Genomic DNA, 21,150 nt, shown 5'->3' with positions numbered 1-21,150 from the left:
AAATAAATCGATAAATATTATCTTGAATCAATCCACGACCCAGTGTATACGTATCTCAGTATTGATCACAACTCAAACTATATATATTTTGGAATCAACCTCAACCCTGTATAGCTAACTCCAACATTCACATATAGAGTGTCTATGGTTGTTCCGAAATATATATAGATGTGTCGACATGATAGGTCGAAACATTGTATACGTGTCTATGGTATCTCAAGATTACATAATATACAATACAAGTTGATTAAGTTATGGTTGGAATAGATTTGTTACCAATTTTCACGTAGCTAAAATGAGAAAAATTATCCAATCTTGTTTTACCCATAACTTCTGCATTTTAAATCCGTTTTGAGTGAATCAAATTGCTATGGTTTCATATTGAACTCTATTTTATGAATCTAAACAGAAAAGTATAGGTTTATAGTCGGAAAAATAAGTTACAAGTCGTTTTTGTAAAGGTAGTCATTTCAGTCGAAAGAACGACGTCTAGATGACCATTTTAGAAAACATACTTCCACTTTGAGTTTAATCATAATTTTTGGATATAGTTTCATGTTCATAATAAAAATCATTTTCTCAGAATAACAACTTTAAAATCAAAGTTTATCATAGTTTTTAATTAACTAACCCAAAACAGCCCGCGGTGTTACTACGACGGCGTAAATCCGGTTTTACGGTGTTTTTCGTGTTTCCAGGTTTTAAATCATTAAGTTAGCATATCATATAGATATAGAACATGTGTTTATTTGATTTTAAAAGTCAAGTTAGAAGGATTAACTTTTGTTTGCGAACAAGTTTAGAACTAACTAAACTATGTTCTAGTGATTACAAGTTTAAACCTTCGAATAAGATAGCTTTATATGTATGAATCGAATGATGTTATGAACATCATTACTACCTTAAGTTCCTTGGATAAACCTACTGGAAAAGAGAAAAATGGATCTAGCTTCAATGGATCCTTGGATGGCTCGAAGTTCTTGAAGCAGAATCATGACACGAAAACAAGTTCAAGTAAGATCATCACTTGAAATAAGATTGTTATACTTATAGAAATTGAATCAAAGTTTGAATATGATTATTACCTTGTATTAGAATGGTAACCTACTGTAAGAAACAAAGATTTCTTGAGGTTGGATGATCACCTTACAAGATTGGAAGTGAGCTAGCAAACTTGAAAGTATTCTTGATTTTATGTAACTAGAACTTGTAGAATATATGAAGAACACTTAGAACTTGAAGATAGAACTTGAGAGAGATCAATTAGATGAAGAAAATTGAAGAATGAAAGTGTTTGTAGGTGTTTTTGGTCGTTGGTGTATGGATTAGATATAAAGGATATGTAATTTTGTTTTCATGTAAATAAGTCATGAATGATTACTCATATTTTTGTAATTTTATGAGATATTTCATGCTAGTTGCCAAATGATGGTTCCCACATGTGTTAGGTGACTCACATGGGCTGCTAAGAGCTGATCATTGGAGTGTATATACCAATAGTACATACATCTAAAAGCTGTGTATTGTACGAGTACGAATACGGGTGCATACGAGTAGAATTGTTGATGAAACTGAACGAGGATGTAATTGTAAGCATTTTTGTTAAGTAGAAGTATTTTGATAAGTGTATTGAAGTCTTTCAAAAGTGTATAAATACATATTAAAACACTACATGTATATACATTTTAACTGAGTCGTTAAGTCATCGTTAGTCGTTACATGTAAGTGTTGTTTTTAAACCTTTAGGTTAACGATCTTGTTAAATGTTGTTAACCCAATGTTTATAATATCAAATGAGATTTTAAATTATTATATTATCATGATATTATCATGTATGAATATCTCTTAATATGATATATATACATTAAATGTCTTTACAACGATAATCGTTACATATATGTCTCGTTTAAAAATCATTAAGTTAGTAGTCTTGTTTTTACATATGTAGTTCATTATTAATATACTTAATGATATGTTTACTTATCATAGTATCATGTTAACTATATATATATCCATATATATGTCATCATATAGTTTTTACAAGTTTTAACGTTCGTGAATCACCGGTCAACTTGGGTGGTCAATTGTCTATATGAAACATATTTCAATTAATCAAGTCTTAACAAGTTTGATTGCTTAACATGTTGGAAACATTTAATCATGTAAATATCAATCTCAATTAATATATATAAACATGGAAAAGTTCGGGTCACTACAGTACCTACCCGTTAAATAAATTTCGTCCCGAAATTTTAAGCTGTTGAAGGTGTTGACGAATCTTCTGGAAATAGATGCGGGTATTTCTTCTTCATCTGATCTTCACGCTCCCAGGTGAACTTGGGTCCTCTACGAGCATTCCATCGAACCTTAACAATTGGTATCTTGTTTTGCTTAAGTCTTTTAACCTCACGATCCATTATTTCGACGGGTTCTTCGATGAATTGGAGTTTTTCGTTGATTTGGATTTCATCTAACGGAATAGTGAGATCTTCTTTAGCAAAACATTTCTTCAAGTTTGAGACGTGGAAAGTGTTATGTACAGCCGCGAGTTGTTGAGGTAACTCAAGTCGGTAAGCTACTGGTCCGACACGATCAATAATCTTGAATGGTCCAATATACCTTGGATTTAATTTCCCTCGTTTACCAAATCGAACAACACCTCTCCAAGGTGCAACTTTAAGCATGACCATCTCTCCAATTTCAAATTCTATATCTTTTCTTTTAATGTCAGCGTAGCTCTTTTGTCGACTTTGGGCGGTTTTCAACCGTTGTTGAATTTGGATGATCTTCTCGGTAGTTTCTTGTATAATCTCCGGACCCGTAATCTGTCTATCCCCCACTTCACTCCAACAAATCGGAGACCTGCACTTTCTACCATAAAGTGCTTCAAACGGTGCCATCTCAATACTTGAATGGTAGCTGTTGTTGTAGGAAAATTCTGCTAATGGTAGATGTCGATCCCAACTGTTTCCGAAATCAATAACACATGCTCGTAGCATGTCTTCAAGCGTTTGTATCGTCCTTTCGCTCTGCCCATCAGTTTGTGGATGATAGGCAGTACTCATGTCTAGACGAGTTCCTAATGCTTGCTGTAATGTCTGCCAGAATCTTGAAATAAATCTGCCATCCCTATCAGAGATAATAGAGATTGGTATTCCATGTCTGGAGACGATTTCTTTCAAATACAGTCGTGCTAACTTCTCCATCTTGTCATCTTCTCTTATTGGTAGGAAGTGTGCTGATTTGGTGAGACGATCAACTATTACCCAAATAGTATCAAAACCACTTGCAGTCCTTGGCAATTTAGTGATGAAATCCATGGTAATGTTTTCCCATTTCCATTCTGGGATTTCGGGTTGTTGAAGTAGACCTGATGGTTTCTGATGCTCAGCTTTGACCTTAGAACACGTCAAACATTCTCCTACGTATTTAGCAACATCGGCTTTCATACCCGGCCACCAAAAATGTTTCTTGAGATCCTTGTACATCTTCCCCGTTCCAGGATGTATTGAGTATCTGGTTTTATGAGCTTCTCTAAGTACCATTTCTCTCATATCTCCAAATTTTGGTACCCAAATCCTTTCAGCCCTATACCGGGTTCCGTCTTCCCGAATATTAAGATGCTTCTCCGATCCTTTGGGTATTTCATCCTTTAAATTTCCCTCTTTTAAAACTCCTTGTTGCGCCTCCTTTATTTGAGTAGTAATGTTATTATGAATCATTATATTCATAGATTTTACTCGAATGGGTTCTCTGTCCTTCCTGCTCAAGGCATCGGCTACCACATTTGCCTTTCCCGGGTGGTAACGAATCTCAAAGTCGTAATCATTCAACAATTCAATCCACCTACGCTGCCTCATATTCAGTTGTTTCTGATTAAATATGTGTTGAAGACTTTTGTGGTCAGTATATATAATACTTTTGACCCCATATAAGTAGTGCCTCCAAGTCTTTAATGCAAAAACAACCGCGCCTAATTCCAAATCATGCGTCGTATAATTTTGCTCGTGATCTTCAATTGTCTAGATGCATAAGCAATCACCTTCGTTCGTTGCATTAATACACAACCGAGACCTTGCTTTGATGCGTCATAATAAATCACAAAATCATCATTCCCTTCAGGTAATGACAATATAGGTGCCGTAGTTAGCTTTTTCTTCAATAACTGAAACGCTTTCTCTTGTTCATCCTTCCATTCAAATTTCTTCCCTTTATGCGTTAATGCAGTCAAGGGTTTTGCTATTCTAGAAAAGTCTTGGATGAACCTTCTGTAGTAACCAGCTAGTCCTAAAAACTGGCGTATGTGTTTCGGAGTTTTCGGGGTTTCCCACTTTTCAACAGTTTCTATCTTTGCCGGATCCACCTTAATACCTTCTTTGTTCACTATGTGACCGAGGAATTGAACTTCTTCCAACCAAAATGCACACTTTGAAAACTTAGCGTACAATTCTTTCTTCCTCAATACTTCTAACACCTTTCTCAAATGTTCACCGTGTTCTTGGTCATTCTTTGAGTAAATAAGTATGTCATCAATGAAAACAATGACAAACTTGTCAAGGTATGGTCCACACACTCGGTTCATAAGGTCCATGAACACAGCTGGTGCATTAGTTAAACCAAACGGCATGACCATAAACTCGTAATGACCGTAACGTGTTCTGAAAGCAGTCTTTGGAATATCATCTTCTTTCACCCGCATTTGATGATACCCGGAACGTAAGTCAATCTTTGAATAAACAGACGAGCCTTGTAGTTGATCAAATAAGTCATCGATTCTCGGTAGTGGGTAGCGGTTCTTGATGGTAAGTTTGTTCAACTCTCGGTAGTCGATACACAACCTGAATGTACCATCTTTCTTCTTGACAAACAAAACAGGAGCTCCCCACGGTGATGTGCTTGGTCGAATGAAACTACGCTCTAAAAGTTCTTGTAATTGGCTTTGTAGTTCTTTCATCTCGCTGGGTGCGAGTCTGTAAGGAGCACGAGCTATTGGTGCAGCTCCTGGTACAAGATCTATTTGAAATTCAACGGATCGATGTGGGGGTAATCCTGGTAATTCTTTCGGAAATACATCAGGAAATTCTTTTGCGACGGGAACATCATTGATGCTCTTTTCTTCAGTTTGTACTTTCTCGACCTGTGCTAGAACAGTATAGCAACCTTTTCTTATTAGTTTTTGTGCCTTCAAATTACTAATAAGATGTAGCTTCGTGTTGCCCTTTTCTCCGTACACCATTAAGGGTTTTCCTTTTTCTCGTATAATGCGAATTGCATTTTTGTAACAAACGATCTCCGCTTTCACTTCTTTCAACCAGTCCATACCGATTATCACATCAAAACTCCCTAACTCTACTGGTATCAAATCAATCTTAAATGTTTCGCTAACCAGTTTAATTTCTCGATTCCGACATATATTATCTGCTGAAATTAATTTACCATTTGCTAATTCGAGTAAAAATTTACTATCCAAAGGCGTCAATGGACAACTTAATTTAGCACAAAAATCTCTACTCATATAGCTTCTATCCGCACCCGAATCAAATAAAACGTAAGCAGATTTATTGTCAATAAGAAACGTACCCGTAACAAGCTCCGGGTCTTCCTGTGCCTCTGCCGCATTAATATTGAAAACTCTTCCGCGGCCTTGTCCATTCGTGTTCTCCTGGTTCGGGCAATTTCTAATAATGTGGCCCGGTTTTCCACATTTATAACAAACTACATTGGCATAACTTGCTCCGACACTACTTGCTCCGCCATTACTCGTTCCGACACCATTTGTTCCTTTCGTTCTATTAACCCCTGGTCCGTAGACCTCACACTTCACCGCGCTATGACCATTTCTTTTACACTTGTTGCAAAATTTGGTGCAGAACCCCGAGTGATACTTTTCACACCTTTGGCATAGCTGCTTCTGATTGTTGTTGTTGTTGTGGTTATTATTGTTGTTGGGATGATTGTTGTAGTTGCTGTTGTTGTTGTTGTTGTTGTTGTTGTTTTTGTTGTTGGGCCTTTTGTTGTAGTTGCGATTGATGTTGCGATTGTTGGGATAATTGTTGCGATTATTGTTGTAATTGCTGTTGTTTTTGTATTGGTGATTCTTATCACCGTTTTCCTCCCACTTTCTTTTGACTTGCTTCACATTGGCCTCTTCAGCAGTCTGTTCTTTAATTCTTTCTTCAATCTGGTTCACTAGTTTGTGAGCCATTCTACATGCCTGTTGTATGGAGGCGGGCTCGTGTGAACTTATATCTTCTTGGATTCTTTCCGGTAATCCTTTCACAAACGCGTCGATCTTCTCTTCCTCATCTTCGAATGCTCCCGGACACAATAGGCACAATTCTGTGAATCGTCTTTCGTATGTGGTAATATCAAATCCTTGGGTTCGTAACCCTCTAAGTTCTGTCTTGAGCTTATTGACCTCGGTTCTGGGACGGTACTTCTCGTTCATCAAGTGCTTGAATGCTGACCACGGTAGTGCGTACGCATCGTCTTGTCCCACTTGCTCTAGATAGGTATTCCACCATGTTAACGCAGAACCTGTGAAGGTATGCGTAGCGTACTTCACTTTGTCCTCTTCAGTACACTTACTTATGGCAAACACCGATTCGACCTTCTCGGTCCACCATTTCAATCCGATCGGTCCTTCGGTTCCATCAAATTCTAAAGGTTTGCAGGCAGTGAATTCTTTGTAGGTGCATCCTACACGATTTCCTGTACTGCTAGATCCAAGGTTATTGTTGGTATGTAGCGCAGCCTGTACTGCGGCTATGTTTGAAGCTAGAAAAGTACGGAATTCCTCTTCATTCATATTCACGGTGTGTCGAGTAGCCGGTGCCATTTCCTTCAAAATAGTTAAATGGAACAAGTTAATCATACAGAATATTAAGAGTAGTTAATAGTATTTCGTAGCACAATATGAACTTATTTATAAAAGCTTTTTCTTCATATTAGCGTTTTATAAGTTTAAATTCGGGTAGTACCTACCCGTTAAGTTCATACTTAGTAGCTAATATACAATTCAACTACTACAATTCTATATGAAAAACTGATTATAATAATATTTCGCGTTCAAACTTTTATACAATATTTTACAAACTTACAATACCGCTTATTTTACATAAAGCATGAAATATAGCACAAAATAACTTTGATACAAGATAGTTGTGAAGATAATTCTAGCTAGTACACAAGTCGTTGAGCAAAGGCAATAAAGACACGTAATTCATACGTCCAGAAACAAGTCATGCATTCTGGTTTTACTAGGACTACTTCCCATCCTTGGTCTTGTGGAACATAACCGTTATGGCCGTTGATAAGACAGCGTGTTGTAACATCGTCAAAGGGACGAGGGTTACGTAATGACCAACAGTCTCGTAATAACCTAAAAACCTCATTTCTTATCCCAATTACCGACTCCGTTACTTGTGGGAACGTTTTGTTTAATAGTTGTAGCCCGATGTTCTTGTTCTCACTTTGGTGAGAAGCGAACATTACTAACCCGTAAGCATAACATGCTTCTTTATGTTGCATGTTAGCCGCTTTTTCTAAATCACGAAGTCCTATATTCGGATATACTGAGTCAAAATAATTTCTTAACCCGTTGCGTAAAATAGCATTTGGGTTCCCCGCAATATATGCGTCAAAGTAAACACATCGTAACTTATGGATTTCCCAATGTGATATCCCCCATCTTCCGAACGAAAGCCTTTTATAAACCAAGGCATTCTTGGAACGTTCTTCGAATGTCTTACAAACTGATCTCGCCTTAAATAGTTGTGCCGAGGAATTCTGACCGACTCTAGACAAGATTTCATCAATCATGTCTCCGGGTAGGTCTCTTAAAATATTGGGTTGTCTATCCATTTTGTGTTTTTATACTGTAAAATAGACAAGAGTTAGATTCATAAAAAAAATACTTATTAATACAAGCAATTTTTACATATATCATAAAGCATAAGCACACTATATTACATATATTACACCACACGAATATAACTATCTTATTCCGACTCGCTCGTTTCTTCTTGTTCGATTTTGGTTCGTTTTGCCAAGTTTCTAGGGATATATGATGTTCCCCTAATACGAGCCGTCGTTGTCCACATTGGTTTAGAAAAACCTGGTGGTTTAGAGGTTCCCGGGTCATTGTTACAACTTAAGGACTTCGGGGGTTGACGATACATATAAAGTTCATCGGGGTTGGAATTAGATTTCTCTATTTTTATGCCCTTTCCCTTATTATTTTCTTTTGCCTTTTTAAATTCAGTTGGGGTAATTTCTATAACATCATCGGAATTCTCGTCGGAATCCGATTCATCGGAGAATTGGTAATCCTCCCAATATTTTGCTTCCTTGGTGGAAACACCATTGACCATAATTAACCTTGGTCGGTTGGTTGAGGATTCTCTTTTACTTAACCGTTTTATTATTTCCCCCACCGGTTCTATTTCTTCTTCCGGTTCCGATTCTTCTTCCGGTTCTGATTCTTCTTCCGGTTCCGACTCTTCTTCCGGTTCCTCTTCGGGAACTTGTGAATCAGTCCACGAATCATTCCAATTTACATTTGACTCTTCATTATTATTAGGTGAGTCAATGGGACTTGTTCTAGAGGTAGACATCTATCACTTAATATCAAACACGTTAAGAGATTAATATATCACATAATATTCATATGTTAAAAATATATAGTTTCCAACAAAAATGTTAAGCAATCATTTTTAAAGAAAACACGGTCGAAGTCCAGACTCACTAATGCATCCTAACAAACTCGATAAGACACACTAATGCAAATTTTCTGGTTCTCTAAGACCAACGCTCGGATACCAACTGAAATGTCCCGTTCTTATTGATTAAAAACGTTCCATATTAATTGATTTCGTTGCGAGGTTTTGACCTCTATATGAGACGTTTTTCAAAGAGTGCATTCATTTTTAAAACAAACCATAACCTTTATTTCATAAATAAAGGTTTTAAAAAGCTTTACGTAGATTATCAAATAATGATAATCTAAAATATCCTGTTTACACACGACCATTACATAATGGTTTACAATACAAATATGTTACAACAAAATAAGTTTCTTGAATGCAGTTTTTACACAATATCATACAAGCATGGACTCCAAATCTCGTCCTTATTTAAGTATGCGACAGCGGAAGCTCTTAATAACCACCTGAGAATAAACATGCTTAAGACGTCAACAAAAATGTTGGTGAGTTATAGGTTTAACCTATATATATCAAATCATAATAATAGACCACAAGATTTCATATTTCAATACACATCCCATACATAGAGATAAAAATCATTCATATGTTGAACACCTGGTAACCGACATTAACAAGATGCATATATAAGAATATCCCCATCATTCCGGGACACCCTTCGGATATGATATAAATTTCGAAGTACTAAAGCATCCGGTACTTTGGATGGGGTTTGTTAGGCCCAATAGATCTATCTTTAGGATTCGCGTCAATTAGGGTGTCTGTTCCCTAATTCTTAGATTACCAGACTTAATAAAAAGGGGCATATTCGATTTCGATAATTCAACCATAGAATGTAGTTTCACGTACTTGTGTCTACTTTGTAAATCATTTATAAAACCTGCATGTATTCTTATCCCAAAAATATTAGATTTTAAAAGTGGGACTATAACTCACTTTCACAGATTTTTACTTCGTCGGGAAGTAAGACTTGGCCACTGGTTGATTCACGAACCTATAACAATATATACATATATATCAAAGTATCTTCAAAATATATTTACAACACTTTTAATATATTTTGATGTTTTAAGTTTATTAAGTCAGCTGTCCTCGTTAGTAACCTACAACTAGTTGTCCACAGTTAGATGTACAGAAATAAATCGATAAATATTATCTTGAATCAATCCACGACCCAGTGTATACGTATCTCAGTATTGATCACAACTCAAACTATATATATTTTGGAATCAACCTCAACCCTGTATAGCTAACTCCAACATTCACATATAGAGTGTCTATGGTTGTTCCGAAATATATATAGATGTGTCGACATGATAGGTCGAAACATTGTATACGTGTCTATGGTATCTCAAGATTACATAATATACAATACAAGTTGATTAAGTTATGGTTGGAATAGATTTGTTACCAATTTTCACGTAGCTAAAATGAGAAAAATTATCCAATCTTGTTTTACCCATAACTTCTTCATTTTAAATCCGTTTTGAGTGAATCAAATTGCTATGGTTTCATATTGAACTCTATTTTATGAATCTAAACAGAAAAGTATAGGTTTATAGTCGGAAAAATAAGTTACAAGTCATTTTTGTAAAGGTAGTCATTTCAGTCGAAAGAACGACGTCTAGATGACCATTTTAGAAAACATACTTCCACTTTGAGTTTAATCATAATTTTTGGATATAGTTTCATGTTCATAATAAAAATCATTTTCTCAGAATAACAACTTTAAAATCAAAGTTTATCATAGTTTTTAATTAACTAACCCAAAACAGCCCGCGGTGTTACTACGACGGCGTAAATCCGGTTTTACGGTGTTTTTCGTGTTTCCAGGTTTTAAATCATTAAGTTAGCATATCATATAGATATAGAACATGTGTTTAGTTGATTTTAAAAGTCAAGTTAGAAGGATTAACTTTTGTTTGCGAACAAGTTTAGAACTAACTAAACTATGTTCTAGTGATTACAAGTTTAAATCTTCGAATAAGATAGCTTTATATGTATGAATCGAATGATGTTATGAACATCATTACTACCTTAAGTTCCTTGGATAAACCTATTGGAAAAGAGAAAAATGGATCTAGCTTCAATGGATCCTTGGATGGCTCGAAGTTCTTGAAGCAGAATCATGACACGAAAACAAGTTCAAGTAAGATCATCACTTGAAATAAGATTGTTATAGTTATAGAAATTGAATCAAAGTTTGAATATGATTATTACCTTGTATTAGAATGGTAACCTACTGTAAGAAACAAAGATTTCTTGAGGTTGGATGATCACCTTACAAGATTGGAAGTGAGCTAGCAAACTTGAAAGTATTCTTGATTTTATGTAACTAGAACTTGTAGAATATATGAAGAACACTTAGAACTTGAAGATAGAACTGGAGAGAGATCAATTAGATGAAGAAAATTGAAGAATGAAAGTGTTTGTAGGTGTTTTTGGTCGTTGGTGTATGGATTAGATATAAAGGATATGTAATTTTGTTTTCATGTAAATAAGTCATGAATGATTACTCATATTTTTGTAATTTTATGAGATATTTCATGCTAGTTGCCAAATGATGGTTCCCACATGTGTTAGGTGACTCACATAGGCTGCTAAGAGCTGATCATTGGAGTGTATATACCAATAGTATATACATCTAAAAGCTGTGTATTGTACGAGTACGAATACGGGTGCATACGAGTAGAATTGTTGATGAAACTGAACGAGGATGTAATTGTAAGCATTTTTGTTAAGTAGAAGTATTTTGATAAGTGTATTGAAGTCTTTCAAAAGTGTATAAATACATATTAAAACACTACATGTATATACATTTTAACTGAGTCGTTAAGTCATCGTTAGTCGTTACATGTAAGTGTTGTTTTTAAACCTTTAGGTTAACGATCTTGTTAAATGTTGTTAACCCAATGTTTATAATATCAAATGAGATTTTAAATTATTATATTATCATGATATTATCATGTATGAATATCTCTTAATATGATATATATACATTAAATGTCTTTACAACGATAATCGTTACATATATGTCTCGTTTAAAAATCATTAAGTTAGTAGTCTTGTTTTTACATATGTAGTTCATTATTAATATACTTAATGATATGTTTACTTATCATAGTATCATGTTAACTATATATATATCCATATATATGTCATCATATAGTTTTTACAAGTTTTAACGTTCGTGAATCACCGGTCAACTTGGGTGGTCAATTGTCTATATGAAACATATTTCAATTAATCAAGTCTTAACAAGTTTGATTGCTTAACATGTTGGAAACATTTAATCATGTAAATATCAATCTCAATTAATATATATAAACATGGAAAAGTTCGGGTCACTACAACTTAACCCACCTGAAATACCTGTAATTTCTGATGATGCTATTCCTACTCCACAAGAACCACAATCTGATCTAAATAAGGAAAAAGAACCGGTAGTTGAAAAGGTTAATGAAGATAACACAGTTAAGGCTAAACCTTATGTTAAACCATACCAACCACCACTTTCTTACCCGAATAAAATGAGAAAAGAAAGACTTGAAGCCGAGCAATCCAAATTCTTGGATATGTTTAAACAAATAAATGTAAATCTTCCTTTCATTTATGTGATTTCAGGAATGCCTAGATATGCTAAATTTTTGAAAGATCTAATCACAAATAGAAAGAAAATGGAAGAACTCTCGGCTGTTACTATGAATGCTAATTGTTCTGCAGTGTTGTTGAATAAGATACCAGAAAAATTATCAGATCCAGGAAGTTTCACGATTCCATATTTTCTGGGTATTCTTAGTTCAATAGAATCATTGGCTGACTTAGGTGCTAGTATAAATTTAATGCCGTATTCACTATACGCTAAACTAGACCTTGGAGAATTGAAACCACAAGAATAAGTATACAACTAGCAGATAGATCAGTAAAATATCCTAGAGGGATAATGGAGAACATGCTAGTTAAAGTTGGTACTTTAGTATTTCCAGTAGATTTTGTTATTCTGGACATGGAAGAAGATTCTCTAGTACCTCTTATATTAGGAAGACCATTCTTAAACACGGCCAAAGCAATAATAGACGTGTTTGGTAAGAAACTGATCCTAAGTATAGAGGACGAGAGTGTTACCTTTTCTGTTGATAGAGCCATGCAACAACCGCAATCTGCAGATGATACATGTTATTATATTCAAACTATAGATTCACATGCAGAATTGTTAGAAGAATTTCCAGAATTACAAGGAACAGGAGAATGTTCTTTAGGAGAAGGAACTAAACCAATTGATGAAACTAAAATGTTAACTACACTTATGGCTAATGGATATGAACCAACAACATAAGAAATTCAAATGCTAAAAGAAGAAGACAGATATCGATATAAATCATCGATAGAAGAACCACCGACATTAGAGTTAAAGCCACTTCCAAACCATTTGGAATATGCTTATTTACATGGTGAATCTGAATTACCTGTAATAATATCGTCTTCTCTTACTGAAAATGAAAAATCTCAACTCATTTATGTGCTAAAAGCTCATAAACCAGCTATTGCATGGAAAATTCATGATATTAAAGGAATAAGTCCTTCGTATTGCACACATAAAATCCTTATGGAAGAAGGTCATAAAACATATGTGCAATGGTAACGAAGACTAAATCCTAATATGCAAGATGTTGTTAAGAAAGAAATTATTAAACTGCTAGATGCAGGTTTAATTTATCCAATTTCTGATAGTCCATGGGTAAGCCCAGTTCAATGCGTACCTAAGAAGGGTGGCATGACTATCATCACAAATGAAAAAAATGAGCTTATTCCTACTAGGACTGTAACAGGATGGCGTGTTTGTATTGATTATAGAAAATTAAATGACGCCACCAGAAAAGATCACTTTCCGTTACCTTTCATTGATCAAATATTGGAAAGATTAGCCGGAAACAGTTATTATTGTTTTCTTGACGGTTTCTCCGGATATTTTCAAATTTCAATTGCACCCGAGGATCAAGAGAAAACCACGTTCACATGCCCCTATGGTACTTTTGCTTACAAACGCATGCCATGTGGAATTTGCAACGCCCCTGCAACCTTTCAAAGGTGCATGATAGCGATTTTTCACGACATGATAGGAGAATGCATGGAAGTTTTCATGGATGACTTTTCAGTCTTCGGTGATACATTTGAATCATGTCTAATTAATCTTGAACGGATGCTTATTAGATGCGAACAATCAAATCTAGTACTTAATTGGGAGAAATGCCATTTCATGGTTAAAGAAGGCATCGTTCTTGGTCATAAAATTTCAAAGGAAGGAATTGAAGTGGATAGAGCTAAAGTAGATGTAATTGCTAAACTTTCACATCCCACCAATGTTAGAGGAGTTAGGAGTTTTCTAGGGCATGCCGATTTTTACCGATGTTTCATAAAAGATTTTTCTAAAATTGCCACTCCTATGAATAAACTCCTAGAAAAAGATGCTCCATTCATCTTTTCAGATGAATGCATCAAATCTTTTAATATTCTTAAAGAAAAACTCACTAATGCGCCGATCATGATAACTCCAAATTGGAGTCTACCGTTTGAACTAATGTGCGATGCAAGTGATTTTGCAATGGGAGCCGTTTTAGGAAAAAAAATTGAAAAACGATTTCAACCTATATATTATGCTAGTAAGACGTTACAAGGAGCACAAACGAATTATACAACTACTGAAAAAGAACTCCTTGCTATTGTCTTTGCTTTCGACAAATTTCGTTCATATCTCGTTCTAGCAAAAACGGTGGTCTATACGGACCATTCTGCTCTTAGATACCTATTTTCGAAACAAGATACTAAACCACGATTAATCCGTTGGATCTTACTCTTACAAGAGTTTGATATTGAAATCCGAGATAAAAAGGCAGCAGAAAATCTCGCAGCTGATCATCTTTCTCGTCTTGAAAATCCCGAATTATAAATTCTAAATGAATCGGCAATACAAGACAACTTTCCCGATGAATATCTATTGAAGATAGATTATAATGAAATTCCATGGTTTGCAGATTATGCAAACTACTTAGTATGTGGATTCCTTGAAAAAGGGTTGTCGTACCAAAAACGAAAGAAATTCTTTAGTGATATAAAACACTATTTCTGGGAAGATCCACATTTGTTTAAAAGTTGTCTCGATGGAATAATATGCCGATGTGTATTCGGAGATGAAGCCAGTCAAATCTTAAACCATTGTCACACAGGACCAACAGAAGGGCATTATGGGCCTCAACTTACAGCAAGAAAAGTTTATGATACTGGATTCTATTGGCCTACAATTTTCAAAGACGCACACCTTCTTTGCAAATCCTGTGATGCTTGTCAAAAGGCCGGAAAAATAAGTCAACGTGATGAAATGCCACAAAATGTCATTCAAGTATGTGAAGTATTTGACATTTGGGGTATTGACTTTATGGGTCCATTTCCAAAATCTCATAATAATCTCTACATTCTCGTTGCCATTGATTATGTATCTAAATGGGCAGAAGCACAAGCTCTCCCAACTAATGATGCACGAGTTGTAGTCAACTTTTTAAAACGTCTTTTTGCAAGGTTCGGAACACCGAAAGTTTTAATAAGTGATCGGGGTACTCATTTTTGTAATAATCAACTTGAGAAAGTTCTCAAAAGATATGGAGTAACTCATAAAATCTCAACCGCTTATCATCCACAAACAAGTGGACAAGTTGAAAATACCAACCGAGCATTAAAACGTATTCTAGAGAAAACCGTAGGATCAAATCCGAAGGAATGGTCCATGAAATTGGAGGATGCACTCTGGGCTTTTAGAACAGCCTACAAAACTCCAATTGGAACCACACCTTTCAGACTCGTTTACGGAAAAGCATGTCATCTTCCAGTAGAAATTGAACACAAAGCATTTTGGGCTTTGAAGACATGTAATCTTGATTTACATGAAGCTGGACGTCTACGATTAAGTCAACCAAAAGAATTAGAAGAATTAAGAATTGAGGCATACGAAAATTCGTTAATCTATAAAGAAAGAACGAAGAAATGGCATGATAAAAGAATCAGAAGTTCAAAAGAATTTAAAGAAGGAGACAGAGTTCTTCTTTTCAATTCACGATTCAAGCTATTTCCTGGAAAATTAAAATCAAGATGGTTTGGACCATTTATAGTCAAAAGAGTTTTTCCATACAGAACAATAGAGTTAATAAATTCAAATGGGATTCAATTTAAAGTTAATGGTCATAGAGTTAAACATTACATACATGGTCCGATGGAAGTTGACAATGAAGTCAATCATAATTTCACCACACAAGAAAACCCTCAAAAATGAAAACATAAATATGTTATCAACAACATATGAAAAATCAAAATTGGAAAATAGGGAGGATTCAAATTGGAGTGATGAAGAAGAATTCTTATACAAACCTCCCATTCCAAGAAACGAAGAAAAACGTGAACAAGAAGTTCAAATAGAAGTGAAAGAACCAAGAAAAGAACACCCGAAAAAGGTTTACAAACCAACTCGACTTACTAAAGCAGGAGACCCAGGTGAATTTATCATTTCTTACTTTCTTAATGATGGTGCTATATATAATGGACTTGCAGATTTAGGAGCAAGTGCAAATATTATGCCTCTTTCCTTATACAAAAGATTAGGTATGGGTAAATTAAACCAACCAAAATAGGTGTTCAATCATTTGACCTAACCATTAAACACCCGGTTGGAATAGCAAATAATTTACTTGTTAACGTGGGAAGTTTGACCTTTGTTGAAAACTTCATAGTGATTAATATGGAGGAAAACCTTGATATTCCTCTAATTTTAGGTCGCCCATTTTTAGCAACCACCGAGGCATTCATTGATGTAAGAGAAGGTAGAATGACACTTAGGGATGGTGATACATCGATCACCTTTGTGAATCGAAAGTTTAGATCTCCACCAACCAAAACTGTTAGACCAATAAAAATACATAAGTGTGGGGAAGATGAAGAAACACTTAATGATGATCCGATCACAAAGAACACCGTTGATGATACGAAATTAGATGAACCTGTTTTTAACAGTTCAATGAAGAAACTTTATAAACGGATTCACGATGCTAAGATTAAGGGAAACTTTAAGTTATGTAACCGATTACTATCCAATTTATCGCCAAAAGAAAAGGCAATGTTAGTTGAATTTGTGAAAGTTACGGAGGAAATCAACAAATGGCTTGAAGCAAAAGTCATAGATATACAAATTGTTGATGATCCAATTGAAAATAACGTTAATCACAATTTCAACACCACATCTAAATAAGTGTGGGGAGAATCAAGTCTTTTAAGGATAATATGTATTTCTGTTAGAGTTAGATATTCTGTTTTCGTGTAGTTCTCGAGAATGGAATCCGAATGGTCTTTCCCTAGCAGACCCTAAAGAACTAGTCTTCTCCCCCCATTCTGAATTTTTATTTTTTTTAGGTTTTACGAGATGAAGACTTCCTGTGAACGAAACTATGGTCTAATGCTACATGCTTTGATCACTAAACGTAATAATGACACCCTTCCAAGTGAATTCGTATCATTAATCAGAGGTAAATTGGACGGAGTAAGAAAAGAATCTAGGAACGAAAATAATAAGTTACAGTTTGGTAAAGGAAAATCAAAATCCGCAGTGAAAAGAAGAGCACGACACCTTGAAAGATGTCACAAATGCGGAAAATGGTCACACGAAGGAAAATGCTCGACGAATCAGACATATTTCAATACCGAATTCGTTACTTTATGCAGAGATGGACCGTTCATATGTTTCGAAGAAAAAACGTTGAATGCTCGAGGTTACGCCTATGTAGCTATGGAAAACCAATTAGTCCGACTATCTTATGAGTAGGCTAAAGCAGATCACTGAGAATTCTATTTCACAAGTAAGTATGTACAGTTTTTAATTATTTTTTTATTTTGCTTTTAACCTTTTGATAATAAACGCCAAATTGTTCGCTATAAAGTATTAAATTGATACTCAATAAAATTAGGTTTTGCGACCGAAATTATTGATATCATACAAAAATTTATTACATCACTGCGAAATTTACCGTTTATTCTTAAGGTATAAATATCTTTAATCAATCAACCCAAAATATTTCAGAAATTCGTCAGGAGTAAAACTAGGTAATATAGCCGAAATTACTTTACCGAAAAGAGGGGCGTATATTTTTGATAATATTTGATTGATTAAAGTGGGATAAAAGACCAAAAAGAATTTTTATTTTATTTTTACTTTGTTTTTTAAAATTAATATTAAAATAATATTGTAAACTTTTTAAAATCAATATATTTAAGTTTGTAAATATTTAAAAAACTAATATTTTCAATATAAGTTTGTAAAATTTAAAATATTAATTATATTTAAATGAAGTTTTAATTTTATGCATTTTAAATTTAAGTTTGGTGTGAATTTAAAAACAAAAATTTACTTTATTTCATTAAGATAAAAATTTGATATTAAAAATTTGTCGTAAGTTGAAGACTAGGTCGTTGAACCGAAACTGCTTTACCCAAGGGCGGGACGAGAAATTTTGTTATCATTATTTTTAATCTTATTGATTTAAAGTATGCCTAAAACGTAAAAAAAAAAAAAAACCCAATAATCTTTGCTTTTAAAACAACGCTTAAAAATGATAAATTTTAAAATTTTGTCGAGAGACGAACTAGGTCAACGTACCGAAACGCCCTCATCCTAAAATGAAACAAAATTTTAAAATTAATTAATTATTTGTTTTATAAGTTAAAGGTTTTTTTAAAAAAAAAAAGTTTGTAGTTTATCTTATGTACATAAGGGTAAAACAGCGCATTTTCAAAGACTGGCATTAAAGTTCAGCAAAAGCTATTAATTTGGATGACAAAACGAAAAACAAATGTGATGTACCAACAAGATGGAATGAACAAATGATGTGCACTATTTATCATTCAACAAACAAACGCCAATATGTTTGGAAACTTTGGTAAAATTTAATCATTTTTCTACGCTAATCACCCTCAATAATTTAAATTGTTACTGATTTCTTGCAAATGAGGACATTGCAAGATCTTAAGTGTGGGAAGGGATTAAATTCTTTCGGATTTTTAAAATTTTTAATTTAAACACTTGGTTACCATTAAAATGCTAGTAATGCAGTAGTTGTATTAGAATCTAGTGCTCTCTGATAATAAAGAACAGCCCTAGTCTTATATACTGACAACCCAATTCTAGTAAAATTTTTAAAATTTTCAATTAAATGAATTCAAAATCATGTTTATACATATTTATGAACGATAAAACTAGGTGTTAACACCGAAATTATTGTTACCTCGGAAAGGACATAAATTGAGAAACAGCCTAAAATGTTAGAATTCATTTAAAATGGAATAGAGGACAATAAAAAGGCAAATAAAAGAAAATATAAGCCAAGTGTGGGAAAATTTACCAAGTTATTTAAAACATATATCACATATTTTTGTACAAATAACTGAAGATACTTTTGCTTTGGACTAATCTAAACAGTTTTACCCAATTTACTGTAATATATTTGAAATAAAGATGGATCTACACGATGAATCAATTCCATCATTAAAAGGAAGTAAAGTCTTCCGAAAAAGAAACGCGCTTCTTGATTTAGGTCACGAAGTTGTTGTCCAGACCAGTTGTAGAGTCTACGAAAAACCTTGAAAAGTTTTCTCGAAAATCAGCTGGAAATCCACGGACCTCAGCATCAAACAGGGTCGCCAAGTGGTCAGACTTATCCTAACCATGAGAGGATCTGTCTCGTAAAATGGGGAGGACGCCGTGCAAATTAGCTTGATAAGACTAATGAATCAGACCCCCAGAAAGGATAATCTCCTTAAAGATTAAAAATCAGCTTTTAAGCCTGATATTACTCAATCCTTGAGATTGACTTTAAAGATTGAGAATTACAAACTCATGGAATTCGATGATATCTAAACTCGAGCTTGAACGAGAAAATATTTTGATCAAAATTACAAACCGATTTGTTTTTTGAAAACCCATTTTCAATACGTTCATTACCATTGAACGTAAAATTCTATGAATTCACCTGGAATTCATTAGGTCACCTGAACCAAATCGGGTGTCAGCCGTAAGAATGGTGGTTGCATAGCATGGTCGAAGACAGGACCTTGTGCCAGACCGAAAAATTATAAGGGTGAGCTTTACTATTGCTCCTACCAAGGATAGTAATTGCATTCGACACGTTATAGACCATAATTAAAAGCATGTCAGGGGACATTTCCTTAACAGTTGCTTGTTAAACGCTTTCCTTTACAACCGGACGGTAGTTTATCGAAAGGTAATATACGGAGCAAGTATACTGGACGTGTTGCTTTCCCAATACAAGGTTAGCAAGTGGGTGACACAAAACCGCAAGTTTTGAGCTAAACTTTTCAAATCTAAAACCCACCAAACCCACAAAAACAATTTGCAAACACCGGTGAAGGGTTATTTCGGAAAAATTATCTAGGGTAAAAGCTAGATTGAATTTTCAAAAGATCAAATGTTTTCATAAAGATCCAATTTCCTTAAGGATCTAAATTTTTATAGTCATGTGGGACTGTAAACCACATCGTTACTACCATTGTTTATACCGCCGTATAGAAATCACTGATGTACAAAGTGTGAAGAATAAAGAAGTGATTCTAGTAATTTTATTTCAAGACTATATTGCTTGAGGACAAGCAACGCTCAAGTGTGGGAATATTTGATAATGCTAAAAACGAATATATATTTCATAGCATTATTCCTCAAGAAAGACAAGCTTTTAGTTGAAATTGTTCTATTTACAAGTGATATTCGTTTAAATAATAAAAGGTGATGACAAAAGACAGATTCGACAAATTGAAGACGCAAACGACCAAAAAGCTCAAAAATACAATCAAAGTGGTTCCAATTATTGATGAGAAACGTCTCAAAAATACAAGAGTACAAGACGCGAAACGCAAAATACAAGATATTAAATTGTACGCAAGGACGTTCAAAAATCCGGAACCGGGACCAAAGTCAACTCTCAACGCGCGACACAACGGAGCAAAAATTACAAGTCAACTATGCACATAAATATAATATAATATATATATAATTACTTAAAATTATATATATTATATTTATATTAATAAAAATGTCGGCAAACTACTGAACCTGTGAATGTTAGCTGAGAAATACGGCCATGCGATAGCATGGCTTTGAAGAGGAAAACTCATGCGATCGCATCATGTACAGTATCGTGCCACATTGCTATAAAAAGGCAGCTTGTCGAACGATTTAGTATATATCATCCATCTCTCTATCTCACTCACGTATATATATATATATATATATATATATATATATATGTATATATATATATATGTATATATATATATATATGTATATATATATATATGTATATATATATATATATATATATAT

Source organism: Rutidosis leptorrhynchoides, chromosome 6 (genome assembly GCF_046630445.1).
Source record: "Rutidosis leptorrhynchoides isolate AG116_Rl617_1_P2 chromosome 6, CSIRO_AGI_Rlap_v1, whole genome shotgun sequence".
Classification (NCBI taxonomy): domain Eukaryota; kingdom Viridiplantae; phylum Streptophyta; class Magnoliopsida; order Asterales; family Asteraceae; genus Rutidosis; species Rutidosis leptorrhynchoides.
This window is presented reverse-complemented; position numbering follows the sequence as displayed.